Source organism: Neopelma chrysocephalum, unplaced genomic scaffold (assembly GCF_003984885.1).
Source record: "Neopelma chrysocephalum unplaced genomic scaffold, ASM398488v2 Primary Assembly neopelma1_101140, whole genome shotgun sequence".
NCBI classification, from domain to species: Eukaryota; Metazoa; Chordata; class Aves; order Passeriformes; family Pipridae; genus Neopelma; species Neopelma chrysocephalum.
This window is the reverse complement of record NW_020926722.1, coordinates 1-18,856: the sequence shown is the minus strand read 5'-3', so window position 1 is coordinate 18,856 and position 18,856 is coordinate 1. Positions and strand designations below refer to the sequence as shown.

General features: G+C 42.2%; 1 long non-coding RNA gene across 2 annotated transcripts; it reads right to left on the bottom strand.

Annotated features, from left to right (window-relative positions):
* Nucleotides 1-762: 762 nt before the first annotated feature.
* On the bottom strand, nucleotides 763-17,653 carry LOC113962061. 2 transcript variants are annotated; one of them, XR_003532437.1, is made up of 3 exons: nucleotides 17,589-17,653; nucleotides 14,252-14,382; nucleotides 763-869 (listed from the first exon to the last, which is right to left on the bottom strand). It is a non-coding gene; the product is annotated as an uncharacterized LOC113962061 (long non-coding RNA). The 2 variants fall into 2 exon arrangements; XR_003532436.1 differs by lacking the exon at nucleotides 17,589-17,653 and adding an exon at nucleotides 16,318-16,555.
* Nucleotides 17,654-18,856: the final 1,203 nt, after the last annotated feature.

Sequence of the window (18,856 nt, the reverse complement as noted above, 5' to 3'; positions counted from 1 at the left end):
TTAAATACCTCACTATATAATTGACAAGCGATTTTTTTCCTTCATTCTGGGAAAGGAACTTGTCAGATAAAAATCAGCTCAACTGAACCAATTAGAACTCACTAGGATGCCCACCTCCTCCTGGCATTGCTTAAACCCACAAAGAGGAGAAGATGCCTGTTGAAAGGTTTTGGGGGGGATTCTTGGCAGTGGGATAGATTCTCATCTCAATCATACCACAGAAGGTCCCAAAGAGCCCTTCTCAGTCACTGACTGACAGCAATGAAGCAGAGATGAGGCTGTTTGACAGCCCCACACATTATTCAGAGGTATCATTTCTTGGAGGTTTGTTTTGAAAGGTGAAATTAAGAATAACTGCTCAGATTCACACTTTGAAAAATTTACTTCCCGGATCCATTAACTAAGACTGAAAAAGATAAAAAGACACCTAGCAAGAATAAGGAGACCAGAATCTGGCTCTCTGGGAGTAAATTCTATTTTACTAATAATACAAATTCTGAAATGCTATAACAATTGTTTCCTTTTAGTTCTTTCAAAATTGTCTATGATTTTTATGATTCTTTTATTTCTTATTTTAATGTAATTGATAAGCTAAAGCTGCAAAGCCCAACAAAGATGTTTTTATCACAAAGGTACTTTTAAGCATTGTTCTTAAGTTAGCACTTAAATAGCAAATAGTAGAAAAATAAGGACCTCCTGACTATAACATAAACCACGTCTTTGGCATCTAGAGAGTTATCCAGTGAGCCATATAACTCTTACCTTATAACTTCCCAGTAGAGTGGAGTAATTGGCTGAGTCTGTGGAAGAAGTTTATATAGTATTCTGTCCAGTTTCTCATTCAAATATGCATGCTAAAATGTTAACGCCTTTCAGAGGAAAAAAGCAAATGAGTAATGTGATTAGTCAGTGACCCCTACTAAAGTTCAAAACTGCTTCTCTGAAGTAGTAAATTCTTGGTCATCAGGTCTCACACCAGAACAAGTGTAAAATTTCTGTCTTATTTAACTTTTTACTGTCAGCAAAACAATTAATTGGAGATATCTTGCCATGAAATGGCCCATAAAAATTACTGTTTTAAGGATATGATTTAAAAGACTCTGTCTTTAAATTAACAGCTCAATTTGGTTTGTTCTTAATATCAAGAAATCTGAACTAGTGTTTAAAGACCCATCCATTTATTGAAGGCATCATTTGTGAATACAAAGCACAAACTCTTTATAAACTTGTCCAGTAGTCTCTGCTAGATGCCTTTTTCACTCTCCCTCATCTGATTTCACCCCAACCACCCAAACTCATCCTTCTCCTCTTCTGAGTTTGTAATGGATACACAGGGTTGCATTCATATATGGTTAACGTTTTTCCTGGTTGTGGGACCCAGCTCTTTCCAAAAAGACTGCAACAAAACATTGTGCTGAGAATAAACAGTTTATTCTGACACTGAATAGCTTCATAACCTGCTCTGAAAAACTCAAATTCTTCTCTGCATTTCATAGCTGAAAATCTCAGTCACTCACTTTTCTGTATTCTGAGGGTTTGGGGAGTTATTTAATGATTTCTTAATTTAATTAACCCACTTCTCTGATATCATTATGAGGCTGATTCACAAGATGGCTAGTTTCGTACTGACTTGATAATCTCCATGTTTTACACTGGTCTAAAGAACACCTTGTTAGTACTGGCACCATTAACATTCCCTGGCAGAACAGAATGTGGGTTCATCAGGTGAACTAGGAATGCACCATGGAACCTCCATTATAGTTTCACTATTAGCATCTGGAAACAACAGATGCTAAGCCATATTTTGAGGTATTGGTTAGGTATTGGTATAATATTGAAATGAATCCTGCATATCTGTGGCCATTAACATCAATGCAAGCTAAACCAATCTGAACACCAGTGACCCAAACACAATAGGAACAATGCAAACACTAGTGCAGGACAAAGAAAGTGTTGTTAATGTCATTGGTTCAGAAGGTAAGACTTGTTTATATTTACCAGTGCGTTGCCTGAGTGCTGGTGACTTGCACTAGTCTCATCATAGCTGGAGTATATTAATAAACCCAAATGATTGCTCAATCCCTCTGAGCAACACCAGAAAGAGAAATAGGAACTAAGTATGGAAGCACATGTAGCAATAACAGATTAAGTCTGTTACTAACATAGGAAGCCTATTTATAACTGAATTTTAAGTTGGTTCGTCATCAAGTTTCATCATATTTCCTCTAAGCTTTAAAGTAAAAAGTTCAAAAGGGAAACGAAGACCTGTCATATTGGAGGCACTACATTTGTTTTGCCTTCAATGTCATTACAGTATCCACCTCTGAACCAAACCTTTGGTTTGTTCATCAATAAAATACGTACATATTTCCCCCGGTTTTTAAACCACCTGCCAAGACTTAGATATAGGAAAATATCTATTTATTTGCCTAGAGTTCATTATTTCAATCAAGTTTTTCCTCTCTTTTCATGGGAAAATATGCATGAGTGAAGTACCTGTGGGACTGGATTTCTTTCAGAGATAACACAGAGAAAAAGGGGGGAAAAAAAGTCTTTTGAAAGGTTTTTAGTTCCAAGTAGATATTAAGACTAAAATACTTGTAGGTTCCCTGTTTCCATCAGGACACAAGAAGGATTACTACACAAATCACTAGAAGTTATTTCTTCACTGAAGCAGTGCTCTGACAAGCTAGGAGGTGGTAACACAAATATCTCATTCTGCATTATCGTGAAAACCAAATAAGAAAAGGCACTGTCTCCTGGGCAAAACAATTTTCAATCAGTCAAATCTGAAAAATTAGCTTTGTACGTAATTACAGGTAATTGATATTTGTGTGTCATTGAATGAGGGAGCATTATTTACCTTTTTCACTCTACAGCTATGAAGTTTTCCAGTACACTGTTATTATCCCTGTTTTTGTTATTGTTATAGCAATGATAATGACACCAAGCATGGCAGGGTTCTGCTATCCAGGAGCTATACTAATCCATAGGGAGAAAAAGGGTGCCACCACAAAGAGTAATATGTGTGACAAACCCAAGTTCTTTTCATTACTTTCCAGTGCTCTGCACTATGGGGCTAGGCAGGAGGAACAGAAGGAAAGGGAAGAGCAGCTCCTGACCTCTACATTATTTTTCTTGGATTTTTTTTCCCCACTTCAGTACCAATCTCATGTATGATTGCAAAAATAAGCCTTTTATATGACAGTAAATGATGCAAAGCTATCTGCATGAATTTCCTGAGACCCTGAAACAATAAAGTGTCCAGGCCCTGCCCCATTTAGTCTAACTGTGGAGAGTCTGGTGCCATTGCTCACAGTTTGAACATGGAGAAAAGCAACCATTTTTCTGATGATCAACAGGTAGAAGAGAAGACACGACATAATAGTATGAAGATCTCTGCCAAATTTTCCTAAAATCTGAATGATAAAGAAAGGACAGAGCACAAGAGGATTTCTCTTAACTTCTTAGAGGCGGAATCTGGAAGCTATATGCCTTGCACGAAGTCTGAACATTGCTGGCCCATGAATAGGGTTCAACTCATTTAGCCTGAGCCACCTATTGTTAGGCACATCATCTGTGCTAGCCATATAGCTTTCTTCTCCAAAGACATTAGAGAAAAAGCCTGCAGTGGGAAAATCAGGTCAATTTAGATGGTTAAAGTTATATAAAACCACTTTCACTGGCAAGAACAGTAGAAGAATAATTTCCCTGTACCTACTCAGTATTCCTTTTCATGTATGCAGGGATGCCATTAATTCTTTTTACCATACACTTAATCTCAGATGTGAAATAGGACTTTCAGTTTCCTTTTCTGAACTACAGCTTCTCATAAAGAAATACCACATCCTGTAAAATCCCCACTTTCTCTATTCCTGATTCATGACGTTGCATTGAGCTATTTAAAAAAGTTTCCCTGACAATTCCACTATTGAGTAACTGTATCTGGTATCAAGGCTTAAATTGGGGTGTTTAAGCTGCTATTTTTTTAAAAAAAATGGAACCTAACTGTGCATAAATAGGTACACTTAAAAAAAAAAAAAGGTAAAACTAGCCTTGAACAATTGGAAAAAGCCATGTGTAGCCTTTACAGTAAATATAACAAGCATTTTCACAGAATCGTAGAATACCAGGTTGGAAGGGACCTCAAGGATCATCTGGTCCAATCCTTCTTTGCAAAAGCACTGTCTAGACCAGATGGCACAGCACCCTGTCCATCTGAATCTTAAAAATGTCCAAAATTGGGAAATTCACCACTTCCCTGGGGAGATTATTCCAATGCTTGGTTGTTCTCATTGGGAAAAATGTTCATCTTGTGTCCAACCGGAATCATCCCAGGAGTAACTTGTACCCATTACCCCTTGTCTTTTCCACTTGACTGTAAAAATCAAGTCTCTGTCTTCTTTGTAGCCACCCTTTAAACACTGGAACATGGTGAAAAGGTCTCCCCTAAGCCTTCTTTTCTCAAGGCTGAACAAACCCAGTTCTTTCAGCCTTTCCTCACATGGCAGGCTTCCCAGTCCTTGGATCATCTTAGTGGCCCTTCTCCAGACCCTCTCCAGCCTGTCCATGTCTTTTTTGTATAATAGGGACAAAATCTGAACACAAAACTCCAGGTGTTACCTGGCAAGTGCTGAGTAGAGTGGAATAATGACATCTTTATCATGGCTGCTGATGCCCTTGTTGATGCAACCCAGGATCCTGCTGGCTTTCTTTGCTGCAGCAGACTGTGCATAACATCGAACTGCTTGTCCACCTAGACCCCCAGGTCCCTTCCCCCAGAGTTTCTCCTCAACAGCTGACTAAATCCCAGCCTCTGTTGCACTCCCGGATTATGCTTTCCCATGTGCAAGATCTTACACTTGGTCTTCATTAACTTCATAAGGTTCTCGGTAGCTCACTCTTCCAGCCTGTCCAGGTTTTCCTGCAGGGTGGCTCTCCATTCCAAAGTGTCCACTTCTCCACTCAGTTTGGGGGAAGCAATCTTAATCAGGGTACACTTGATCCCATCATCCAGATCACTCATGAAGACATTAAACAGTGTTGGGGCAAATATTGATCCCTGGGAGACTCCACTGTGACAGGTTCCCAGTTTGAAAAGGAGCTATTTGCCACCCACCTCTGGGTGTAGCCTGTCAGTCAGTTCCCATCCACAACATGGACTCCTCCTCTAGGCATCAGTCTCTCTATAAGGAGGCTGTGGGAAACTGTACTGAAAGTCTTGGAGAAATCCAGGTAGACAATGTCTACCACTTGTCCCACATCGACTGAACAGGTTACTTTGTTGCAGAAGGCGATCAGCTTTGTCAAACACAATTTGCCCTTGGTGAACCCGTGCTGGCTTTTTCCAATGATGTGCTTCATCTGATAGCATTCGTTCCATAACTTTCCCAGGGACTGAAGTAAGACTGATGGGCCTATGATTTCCTGGAGCCTCCTTTAAGCCCTTCTTGTAGATGCAGGTGACACTAGCCTTCTTTCAGCCTTCTGAGTTGCCCCCAGTCTCCACAACTTCTCAAAGCTTATGGAGAGTGGCCTCACAATGACATCAGCCAGCTCTCTTAACACCCTTGGGTGGATATTGGCAGGGCCCACTGATTTGTACGGGTCAAGGTAATAGTTCACACACCAGCTCTTCATTCACTGGTGGTGGGTCTGTGTTCTCATCAACCTGGAGTTTTGTTCCCAAGGCCTGAGGTCCAACAGTGCTGGTAAAGACGGAGCACTGAGAGCACTGAGAGCATTGAGAACCTCTGCCTTTTCAGTATTGTTGGTGTCTAATTCACCTCTCCTCGCCAATATTTCCCTTCTGTTTCTGCTTGTTGTTTACATACCTGAAGAACCCTTTGCTGTGTTTTTTGGCATCTCTGGCCAATTTCAATTCGAGCTGAGCTTTTGCTTTTCTAACTGCATCTCTGCACACCCTGGCAATGCTCTTGTAGTCCTCAATGGGTATTCATTCACTTTTCCATCTCTGGTATGCGTCTCTTTTGGTTTTGAGCAAATGCAGAAGCTCTCAGTTAAGCCAAGGGGGTCTCTTATTGCACCTACTTCGCTTTCCTTTAGAGGGGATGAACTGTTTTTGTGCTTCTGAGACAGCATTCTTGAAAAACTCCTAGCACCCACTAGCTTCTTTATCCTCCATGGAAGCTTCCTACATAATCCCTCTCAAGTGAGTTCTGGGTGAGCTAAAGTTTGCTCTTCTAAAATCTAAACCTTTTATCTTGGTACTAACCTTCAGCATGCATAACATGATCCCAAACTCCACAATACTGGGATCACTGTAACCAAGGCTATCACTAACATTGCAATATAACAATAAAACACTACAAGGAATTACAAAGCAGGTTTTCTTGGTTTGTGAGTAGCAAGTCCAGCAGTGCCTCATTCCTGGTTGGCAGGAATAAGGAAGCAGTCCTCTATGTATTCCAGGTACATGATGGATAACGTGAGCTACTGTATTGTCCTTCCAACAAATCTCTGGGTAGTTGAAGTCACCCAAAAGAACCAGGTTCCTTTGACCTGAAACTTGCTTAAGTGACTCAAATATTGCATCAGCCTTATCATCCTGGTTTGCAGGTTGGTAGCAGATGCCATCCACAAGATCCTCCTTGGAGATGAGCCCTCTGATCTTGATCCAGAGGTATGCTATAGGACTTCAACAGTCACTGTAGTTGACTTCTGTATATTCAGGTTCTCCTTATCATAAAGCATGACTCCTCTTCCTCTTCTTCTCTTCCTGTCTTTACGAAACAGTCAATAGCCATCTGTCATAATACTCCAGTCATGTGAATTGTCCCACTATGTTTCAGTTATTCCTACGATATCATAACTTTCTGACTGATGCATGGAGTTCCAGTTCCTCCTGGTTGTTCCCCAAGCAGCATGCATTGGTAAACACACACTTGAGGTGTGAGGTGGCTGTCTTCTGGTTCTCATCTGGGCAGTTAGATAAGGAAAATTTGTCACTGCTCTGGTTGGCCTGACTTATTACCCAGTTGGTTGCAATGGCATGAGTGTTGCCACTTTGGACCCACACTCATAGTCCTCCAGTTTAAAGTCAACCTCACCACGTTGTCCAGCCTGCTACCAAAGATTGTCTTGTCTCTTCTAAACAGGGCAACCTTAATCCTAACTCTAACCCTTCCTGAGCTGTCTATAGTCATCAAAGAATGTCCTGTTGTCAGGCCAGCAGATGGGTTCCTCAATGCCCCTTAACAGAGCATCACCCACTTCAAGCACTCTTCATTTTTTTTTTTGTGGTATCCACTGTGCACTGTTGGTACAGTTTCTCCTTGTAGATCTTGCTCATGGGTATCTACAGCTGTTAAACCTTCATATGTGGTTTTGGTTGTAATGCTGGAGGGTGGGGAATGAAGCAGAGTCCGACTTTTGTGGGTTACCAGGGCCAATGATGCCTCATTCTCTGTGGTGTCTGTGAGAGGTGTATGGTTCTGAAACCACTTATCTATCTCTGTCTCAGCCCCTCTAATACTGTGCAGCCTTTTTACTGTTTCCTGCAACTCAGACACCTAATGCAACATGCCTGTGTTTGCAGGTACTTACTTTTAGTCTGGGAGAAGGGTTTGGGAACTCATTGCAATCTACTGTCTGTACTGAAGTCTCCTTCCTTACCAGTTCCATCTGCATGGAAGCATCAGACATCTCAGGGACTTTCTCTGTAGAAACCCTGGCTTTATATCTGAGGCAAGGGCCCACCATTATGGCAGAGATCTAGAGCAGTTCCCTGGGCTGTGGGCTTACAAGCAGGGTGCACAGCCCTTCTCACGTGCCCTTCCGTGCAAGCTGCTGCACTCAATCCCTGTGCTGCGGCCTCTGAATCCCTGTTTGCCCGCTCAATCCCCATCTGCCCATCCTGGTTGCAGCACTTCCCAGAGCCATTTCAATCTCCCACAGTTGCTCCTGGCAAGGCCTGATCTGCATAAGCCTCTCTCACGAGAGCTGCCATCTGCAGGCAGGAGCTCTCTGCCCTGCCTTGTGTCCCCAGCACCAGGAACCCCCTGCACCCTTTGATCAACCCTCAGCCGTGGAACTCACCATTGCCGCCGCTGCACGCCTCGCTGACTTTCCTTAATATTCAAGAGCAGATCATTTATACTTTCTCCAGTATTAAATTATTGAACAATTAAGATTTCTAATGCAAAAATAAATTGTGTACATTTTAATCTAGCCTGCAACCAAAACAGTAATAAGCAAATCAGAAGCTCTCTATTTGACAGCTAACAAATTGTAGCCTGAGGCTTCGACTAACAGCTCAATAAACTCAACACTGTTTCTTTAAGAAAAGCTGTTTTTCTTCCCAGTCCCTATAAACCTGTTAGCAGCCCTCAGCTGCAGATTGGTCAGCTGTTACAGGATAACAGACAGCAAACAAGATTTCACAGAAATTGCATCTTCTGGCAATTCGCAAGTGTCTTACGCAAGTGGCGAGACAACCATATAACTCTGTTTAAATATACACATGTCATCATCATCATGGCTGGGCTTCGCAAACAAAGATTTGGGGAGGGCTCTACCCACATTTGCTACAAGCGCGCTGGCGGCTAAAAAGGCCAATGCGAGATAGACAAGTCCGGTTGCAAAAGGCACAGCAGAAAGACTCCTTAGGTGGTATCAGCAAGACGTGATTCTTTCTGCATTGTCTTTTCTCCTCGAGAGTGATCCTGCATACGTTCTCAATATACACACGTATTACTGACGGGAGTCTCTAACTAGCCAAATGTGCAGGTTGCTTTGTCAGTCTTGTAGGTAGCATTAACATATTTACCTATTTTAAGAAATTTCACATACATTCACACACAGAAGAATGCACACACATCCCAAAGATACATGAGATCAGGAATGGCAAATGGCTAATGTTAGCCAAAAGAGAGATAACTAAACTCAAAGAATTAAATAATCCTTGCTAAAGACAAACGAATTAAATAATCCTTGCAGGATCTCAGATACACCAAGTACACACATTCATATTTTCAGTTAAAAAAAGCAATCAGTCAACATATAAATGCTTATGTAGATAAGCATTGCACAGTAGAGATACCTCTGGGACTAAGAAGTGGGCAGACTAAGAGACAGAGCTTCTCACTAACAGAAGAATTCCTCAGATGTACTATGCGTTATAGGCTTCTAGCAAAGTAAACTAAGATCCACATCAGTCTTTTGCAGTTCAGGGTACAGTTTCAGTATTTATTTGTAATTTTTAACAGCACTATCTCCAACACACGGAACAACAGCCCAGAAGAAAGACTATTGGTGACTCTTCCGCACACCAGGTCTTGCTTCCCTGCAAGCATTACTAATTGGCATGTCAACAAAAGTTGTGGGAAATGCAAGTTTTCATAGAATCACAGAATAGTTCATGTTGGGAGGGACCTCTGCAGAAGATGTGGTTTAACTCCCCTGCTCAAGCAGGAACACCTAAACTTAAAGCTTGTCAACAGAGTTCTGTGAAAACTAGAAAGTTGAAGTGAGGCTCCAAAACACATTAGTAATAGGAGTAGAAAAAATGACTAAATAAGTAATTCCAAGGTGTAGATACCAGCATGCGATGACTCTTTTATTTTCTGTACTCTGTGCTGCACTTCAACAAAGATTATTTTTGTTTTCTGATTAAAAATATCGTACAAAGCATGTGTTCATGTACCATTATCAATAGGAAGACAACACAGACTACATCCAAATAATGATTTCAAGATATAACTCAGGATTTCAATGAACTTTTGGGACTTAACAGATAAATTTAATTAAAAACAAAACCAAACCAACAAACAAAGAAACCCAAACTTGCTCACCCAGCAGCCTGGAAGGTGAACTGACAAGATACCTTTATCTGAAACTTAAAAGATCCCTGAGCTACATTGTTGCCATCCTGTTCACAAACAAAAATAAGATGAAAAAGTAAGCATCACATTCTAGCAAGCCTATGAGGTTCTAGAAAGACACACTAGACACTCCTATGAATTCAATCTGTTTTAACAAGCCCAGAGCACAGACACGTGTGGATTATTTCAAAACACAGAACCGATAACATTCATTTAGTTTAGCTTTGCGGGCACAGAAGATGGTGACACATATTTTCAGCCATTAGCTGGAGCTAATAAATTGCTCACATAATGAGGGTCCAAGTCATCTGACACATCTAGTTATCAGGGCATCACTAGGAAGAGTTTGTACCATCTACATTGACTTATTTTGCTATTGGAGTCCTTAGCTGTTTCAGATAAAGCATCTTAGTCTTGATTCAGAACCAGAATAAATAATTTTCACCTCCCAAATTAACACCCTAGCTGCTAGGCTGCAGAGCCAAGCTCCTTTGTGCTTGCCCTCTTGACAGCGTCTTTGATATCCTTATGCAGCCACTCAGTTGAAGGGACTCATGCCCATGCTTATGCAGCCACTTAGCTGAAGGGACTCATGCCCACGCTCTACCCTTCCTGGACAAGGGCTGTAAGCAAGAAGAGGTAATTGAAGAAGTTAGTACCTCTTTACCCAGTTGCTGTTCACTTCTTTTTAACCGCAGGTACACAGAAGTACCCATCTGCAGCCTGCAAAACATGAGAGGACTGATGCCACCCAGCTTTGTCATTTCCTCTTATTTACTGGTAGGTAGGACTTCTTCCCACTCCTTAATCTCTGCATTTGTTGTTCAGCCATCTGAAGCTCATATTTCCTCACGCCTACTTCTAGCTTCTGGATTCCCTGCTGAAGTTTGTAAACCTATCAGCTAGATGAGTGTCTACTATCAAAGTCCTAAAGTGCACTTACCCACCAAATGACAGTTTATCCCTCTTTCTGGCTACAATCTTCCTTATAAATCCACAGTTCTCCCCAGCAAGTAAGTTCAAAATGTCAGGTTCCAAAGTTTTTTATTTACCCTTCCCTTTTCCCAGTAGAGTCAGTGGGAGTCTACCAACAGAATTCAGACACTGTTGGGAATATTTGGAAATTTCTGCTGTGCCGGGGGGAAAAATGTCTTCTGTGCTAGAGCCCAAAGTAAAAGGTGTGATTATATTTGTTCCCTGTACATAAAGAAGCTGGACGCGAAGGGATAGAAGGTTCTGATCAAGTACAGTTAGGCAGAAGTTGCTCCAAAAATTCCGAGTTCAGTGTAATGGTTTTTGCTGGGATAGAGTTAAATTTCTTCATAGTATGAAGAAATGTATGGTGCTGTGTTTTGAATTTGTGCTGAAAATAATGCTGATAACCCACTGATGTTTTAGTTACCACTGAGCAGTGCTGACACAGCATCAAGGTATTCTTTGCCTCTCACACTGCTGTGCCAGCAAGCAGGATGCAAGTGCACAAAGAGTTGGGAGGGGACAAAGCTGGAACAGCTAACTGTACCTAACCAAAGGGATATCCCATGCTATAAGACATCATACACAACAATAAAAACTGGGGGGAGGCTGGTGGCGGGGGTTGCTGCTCAGGGACTGGCTGGGCATTGGTCTGTTGATGGTGAGCAATTGTTTTCGTTTGCAATGGTTGTTTTTCTTGGGTTTTATTTTCCTCTCTCTGTTGGTTTACTCTTTTTCTTTCCCTTAAAATTTTTTAAGTGTCTTTCTAATTATTAAGCCGTCTTTATCTCAACCCACAAGTTTCTTTGTCCTTTTCTATTTCTTTTGCCCTTTCTATTCTCCCCACCATCCCACCAGCAGGAAGTGAGCTGGCAGCTATGTGGTGCTTAGTTGCCAGCTGGGGTGAAACAACGACATTCACATGGGAGAGAACACAAAAAGGAAGTGCCCATCTCTTCACGTAAGTCTTAAGAAAAGGCGAGTAGTAGTAACTTCTGATTTCTTCAGTAATGGTATAGACACAGTTCATCCTAACCTGTGGCAGAGGAATGAACTACTGACCAATGTCCTTTCTAATCCTATGATGGTCTGACAATGGTCAAACTCAATGCTTTTCAGGAGTAGACAACAATAAAGAAATATCTTTCTGTGCCAGATTTGCAGAGAGGGCAATAGAACAGAAATGGCCCAGCTGTGTCCACCATAATCTGAAATTGCAGAGATAATTCCTTCTGCCAGGCAAACCCAGACTAATTTTTCTTTAAGATTGGTAAGACTCACAATACAGCCTCACAGGGACATGCACCAGCACCCCACAGAGGTCTGCCACAGAGCATAAGGACTTTGGGACAGAAGCAAGATGGGTAAGTAAAAGCCTGCATGCAGCTTTGAGATAAATAGTGAAGGGGAAGATCCAGGTGCCTCCCTTTTGTTCATGTAGTTCAGCAGTCACCCTGAAGGAAGTGGTCAAGGGGTCTCAGGCAAAAGATGCAACAATTCTGCAAGTTTGACTTTTGGCATTGCTTGTAACCATGAATCTTACAGCTCAGATGTCATCTGATACCTGTACAGTGGTTTTACTATACAACACACTACATAAAACAAAAGAGCCTATGGCTTCCCACAGTGTCAGAAGTTCACTGGCTGTTTTCCCTCCCAGTCTGTGGAGGGGGCTTTTTCTGGACCAAGGCATGTTTAGGGATGTGACAGAGGCTGGACTGAGGACTGAGGACAAGCACTCCCACTGCTGCATTCAAAAATCACTAAGAAATCACATTATGCTGCCTTGAAGAACTGGGTCTGTCCTATGGGGGGAAAAAAGTTTCTCTTTGAAGATAAAATAAAAATATTCATAACATTCAGTGTTGATACAGTTAAAGTGCAAAATGTCATAACCTTGTAATTGCCTATGACCAAAACTACAGACTTTAGACTGAAGTCTAAACAGCTTTCAAAAAAGTTATTTTCCCTTATTATACCAAAATATTGAGCAAAGTTCAAATTATTTAAGATCTCCTGAGAGCTGTAGAAAAGCTTCAAGGTGTCAAGTGAAATGGCATTTCTAACTAATATTAATCTCCCATCTATTTTCCAGAATGACCAAAAAAACCCAACTGAAAACCAAGAGATGAATCAAAAAGCCCCTTTGAACTTTCAAAATCACAGAGAAGATCCCATTCAGAGACAGCTATTACGCTCTAAATGAAAGCATAAATAATATGATGCACACTTGACCCAATTTTCCTGTAACAGAGAATTACCCTGCTGATCCCTCACCAGAGCTATGTTCTCTTGCATATCTTGTGCAACAAGAACTTTCTGAGAGGGCAATCACAAAACCGAGAAAGAAAGACAGGTAATTACAGATGTTCAAGGAATCTTTAGGAGAGGAAAAACAGTGCACTGCTGTGCCAAAAATAATTGCTCCTTTGGTCTGCCTGTCTCTTGAGGTCCTGTTTCACATTAATTAACAGTCCTCCCAATAAGGAAGAATAGGTTGGTTTCTTGGTCTTTTGTTTATTGATTTTTTTAACTCAAGCCATTCCCTTTAAGCATCAGATCTCAAAGCGATTTGAAATAGAACAGCCTGGGTTGGAAGGGACCTTTAAAGGTCATCTAGTCCAAGCTCTCTGCAATGACCAGGGACATCTTCAACATGACCTGGCTGCTCAGAACCACATTCAACCTGATCTTTATTGTTTCCATGGCTGGGGCATCTAATACCCCTCTGGCAACCTGTTGCCATGCTTCAACACTCTCATTGTAAAAAATTTCTTTCTTATATCTAGTATGAATCTACTCTCTTTTAGTTTAAAACCATTACGTCTTGTCCTATTGCTACAGATCCTATTAAAAAGTCTGCCCCCATCTTTCTAGTAAGACTTCTTTAAGTATTGAAAGGCCACAACAAGGTCTTCCCGGAATCTTCTCTTCTCCAGGCTGAACAAGCTCAGCTCCCTCAGTCTTTCCTCACAGAAGAGTTGTTCCATCACTTTGATCTTTTTTGTGGGCCTCCTCTGGACTCACTCCAACAGGTTTGTGTCTCTCCTGTGCTGAGACTTCAGGGCTGACTGCAGTATTCCAGGAGGTATGACAGATTAAGTGATGCACTTTGCTCATAAGAGAGAAGCACCAATATATTTATTGATATAAACCAGCAATTTAACAAAGCCTGATACTAAAAGTGACAGTGATGTAACGAGGTTTAATGGCAAGTTACACATGACTTTTTACTGCATAGAGGACAAAACTGTCAGGTCCACCCTCCTGTTGAGTGATGAGGTTCAGAAAGGATCCCCTTGCTTTCTAAATTCCCTTCTGACTTAGTTCCAGACTTGGTCAATGGTTTATGTCTAGAAGATTATCTGTGCACAATCAATCCTTTATATCACTTAGCTATGATTTCAAAGTTTAGCATGCTATTAATCACTTACCAAGAATCTGTTGCAGCAAGGAATCTCTCAGCCACAAGGAGTAACCTTGGGAGGCATTTCCTATTCAAGGGAAGATCCTGGTATGCAGTCTGCTGCCATGCAGGACAGTTCAATGGGCCCTGGGCTGTCTGCTGTTCGTGGAATAAGATGGTTGACTTATAGTCATACCTACATGCCAGCCGTATTTTGTGTTGTTGCATGCTCAACTACCCTTGAGCTGTTGAGCAAGACTTACTGCCCTTAGCATTGAGCAAGATTTATGGCCCTTAACTATTCTGTTGTTATCTGTAAGACAGACAAAGGCATCACGACCATCACTGGTGGCTATTGCTCAAGCAGAAAAAGGCAGGGTGGGGAGCACACCATCACAGTGGTGCCTCACAAGAGCAGAGTAGAGGATACAGTTGTCTTTCTGGGCTGCAAGCACACATTGCTGGTTCGTGTTGGTTTCCATCCACCAGCACCCCAAGACCTTCTCAGCAGGGCTGCTCTCAATCCCTTCCTCCCTCAGCCTATATTGGTTTGTTGCATCCCAGATACTTGCCCCACCCCAGATACTTGCCCAGATACTGGCAAGTATCCCAGATACTTGCCCCACCCCAGATACCTGCCCCACCCCTTCAACTTGGCCTTGTTGAACCTCATGAGACTCCCATGAGATCACTTCTCAATCTTGTCCAGCTTCCTCTGAATGACATCCAGTTTTTAAGGACTGTCAACGGCACCACTCAGCTTGGGTTACCTGCAAATTTGCTGAGGGTGCACTCGCCCCCACTGTCTATGCCACTGATGAAAGTATTTAACAGTACTGGTCCCAATTTGGAACACTGACTGACACCACTCATCACTAGTCTCCATTCGTACATTGAACCATTCACCACTACTCTTTGGATGTGGAAATTTGGTTTTTCCTAAAAACTTGTTTCTGTAATGCTGTAGCTTCAGAATGAGCCAGGAGAAACTGAACAACTGAACTTTTGCTTTACTGGTAGAACAGTCCTCTAGAAGACAGTTTTCTTCTAAACAGACTGTATGGAAACGGCAGACAGTCATGTGAACCATGAGGATGAGTCTGCTGCAGATTTAAATACTAAATCTGGCACATATAAATTGAAGCCCCTTTACCTAGCACTGCCCACCCACTCTAGATGGTGACAGTATAAGCTTCTGCTTCCATGGGAGATGAGTGTCTAAGTGCCTTTAACAGTTTATGGAGGTCTGGTGTGCTGGTTTTGGCTTGGGTAGAGTTAACTTTCTTCACAGTGGCTGGTATGAGACTCTGTTCTGGATTGTGTTGAACACAGGGTTGATAATATAGTGATTTTTTTGTTACTGCTGAGCAGGGCTTTTCTGCTTTCTTACTGCCATGCTGGCAAGGAAGTTTTGGGTGCATGGGAGGCTGGGAGGAGACACAGCCAGGACAGGTGACCCAAACTGACCCCAGGGATATTCCATACCATATGACATTCTTGCTCAGTATATAAAATGGGGGAAAGAAGGAGAAAAGGACATCTGTAGTGATGGCACTTGTCTTTCCAAGTAACCATCATGCATGATGGGGCCCTCTTCTCCTGGAGATGACTGAACACATGCCTGCCTGTGGGAAGCAGTGAATTAATTCCTTGTTTTGCTTTCCTTGTTTGTGTAGCCTTTGTTTTCCCTATCAAACTGTCTTTATCTCAACTCTGAGTTTTCTAGCTCTTACCCTTCCAATTCTCTCCCTGATCCTGCTGGCGGGGAAATGAGCAAGTGGCTGCCTGGGGCTTGATTTCTGGATGGGGTTAAATCAAGTCTTTTTTGGCACCCAACATGGGGCCCAAAGGGTTTGAAATAATGAGAGATCTGATTGGGATGTGCTAGACTGAATTTATATCTGTAAGTGTTGTTTAGCTAGTAATGAGCAGGCTCCTGTACTTGCCATAGGGCTCACTTTCCTGTCTGTATATTAGAGTCTAGTGCTTGTTAGTGGCCGCTTTTTGCTTTCACTGCTTCTTGTAGTGCTATACAGCTTATCACCTCACTGAATTGTGCCCGGGAACATTTTGATAACAGCCATGGTGATGCACCTGGGCTGGCAGGTGGCTAGTGTGTTGTTGCTGTTTCTGTTCTGCTGTACTGGACAGCCTGGAACTTCACTCTGCACTTGAGCTGAAGTTCAGAGTGAGCGAGCGGCTGCATGGTGCCTGGTTGCTGGCTGGGGTTAAACCATGACATCTGGTCAACAAAGGCAATGGAGCACTGCAGAGAGCTGACCAGTGCAGGTGGTCACTGCACTCCCACTCCAAGTGAAAGCAATGAACATTTGAGGAATGGCCTGGGAAAGGAAGGAAAAAGACTTTCAGTTAGAAGATAATTCCTGTCCAAGAAAGCGAAATGGAAAGGAAGGCAGCCAGGATTACATTTGTGTTTTACTGAACGGGAGTGATTTCCCTGCACAGTATTCCAGTAGGTGACCAGTGAGGAAAATGGAAAGGGTGAAGAAAGATGAAGGTACCAGAGGAAGACCAAGGTGGGATCAGGATGCACTCTGGTTCATTTATGAGAAGCAATATCTAACGTGGCTGTCACTACTCAGGGATCAACGAGGTCTTTTCCCAAGGACATGCACTCTCTGTGTGATGTCGGCCTTCTAGGGAATGCACTCCCAAGATGACAGGAATCAAAGAAACTGAAATTCTTTACAGGTTTCTGGTATATTGTATGTAAAGCAGGTTACCCAGCTACTGACATCTCTGCAAACATTCTGGATCCCCCAAAAACAGTTGAAAGACACATGTCAGTAAAAATATATAGGCACAGATAGGGCCAGACAAGAAGAATTACGCCTTTGCAGCAGCAAAAGAAAAAGATATAACTCTGATATGCAAACCCATAATAAACATAGATAAATGCCAGGATAGCCTGGATTACTTAAAAAGGAGATAACTTCTCTAATATCATATTTGCACAGAAACACTGGAGCAGATGGGCAATGATTACGTTAGTTGTGTGGCTGGCAGAAATTCTGTTTGCAAAAAGTATGAAATTACCTTCCAGTAAACGAAATGGGGAGGGTTTTGAAAGGTCATACTCTCCATGCATAACAGAATAAATGCTGGCATTAGTCCCTGCAAGATCTTTCTTGTGTATTTGAGCTCTAATGAATCAAAGTTCAGTTTGTGCTCAGATCAGTATCCTCAGATACATAAATATTCAAAACAATAAGGTTGTGTTTAAAATAAAAACTAAAAAAACTATGAGCAAAGCTCAAACAGACATTGGCTGATTAAAGCAGGAGTAAGAGACAGATACTGTAGTTTTACTCTGTGGTTTTTCTCCATAAATAATGTGCACTTACAGTTCCTGAAGATTGTTGACCATTTCATGAGGAAGCTTCTAAACATGGACGGAGTAAATAAGCCTACAAAGATAACAGGCTCCCTATTAATATCACACTGATTAAAGAGAGCTTGTTAGTGGCTGTTTTTTGCTTTCACTGCTTCTTGTAGTGCTATACACCTTATCACCTCACTGAATTGTGCCTGGGAACATTTTGATAACAGCCATGGTGATGCACCTGGGCTGGCAGGTGGCTAGTGTGTTGTCGCTGTTTCTGTTCTGCTGTACTGGACAGCCATTAAACACCTTTTGCAGTTCTCTGGAAGCAAGTTGGGAAATCACTTATGTACTTTAAGGAAAGTGAAATGTTATAGATGAAATATATAAGGATGTACAAGTACAAAATTGACTAGGTTCTCCAGTAGCTTCACATTACATCAGAATAATTGCATTCCAGGGTTTTAAAAGTATAACATAGAATCATAGAATCAGCTGGTTTGGAAGGGACCTCCGAGATCATCAAGTCCAACCCTCAGTCCAACACCGCGGTGGTTACCAGACCACGGCACTAAGTGCCACATCCAGCCTCATCTTAAAAACCGCCAGGGACGGAGAATCCACCACTTCCCTGGGCAGACCATTCCAATGCCTGATTACCCTCTCTGTAAAGAATTTCTTCCTAATATCTAACCTAAACCTCCCCTGGCACAGCTAAAGACCGTGCCCTCTTACCTTACTGATAGCTGCCTGGGAGAAGAGACCAACCCCCACCTGGCTACAACCTCCTGTCAGGTAGTTGTAGAAAGTGATGAGGTCTCCCCTGAGCCTCCTCTTCTCCAGGCTGAACAACCCCAGTTCCCTCAGCCTCTCCTCACAGGACTTGTGTTCAAGTTCCTTCACCAGCCTTGTTGCTCTTCTCTGGACCTTCTCCAGCACCTCAATATCCTTCCTGAACTGAGGGACCCTATAATATCAACCCTGTTAGTGAAGGCACAGAGGGAACATATCTCCCACCTGATAGCCCCCAGCTCGACAATTAGACTGCTCTCTTTGCATTCAGAGATTTGAGGTGCTGCATCTGCCAAGTCATCTGCAGTCAGGTAACCTCAGGGCCACGGGCTGTCACTGCCTTGCACAGGTAACAAAGTCCTATTGTTTCAGCCAGGCATGCAAATACAGGCAGTAGCTAAGCAGCCCACAGAGTACTCCTGTCTCATCCAAATACAGGGAAAGAATAGGGTAGGATAGGATAGGATAGGATAGGATAGGATAGGATAGGATAGGATA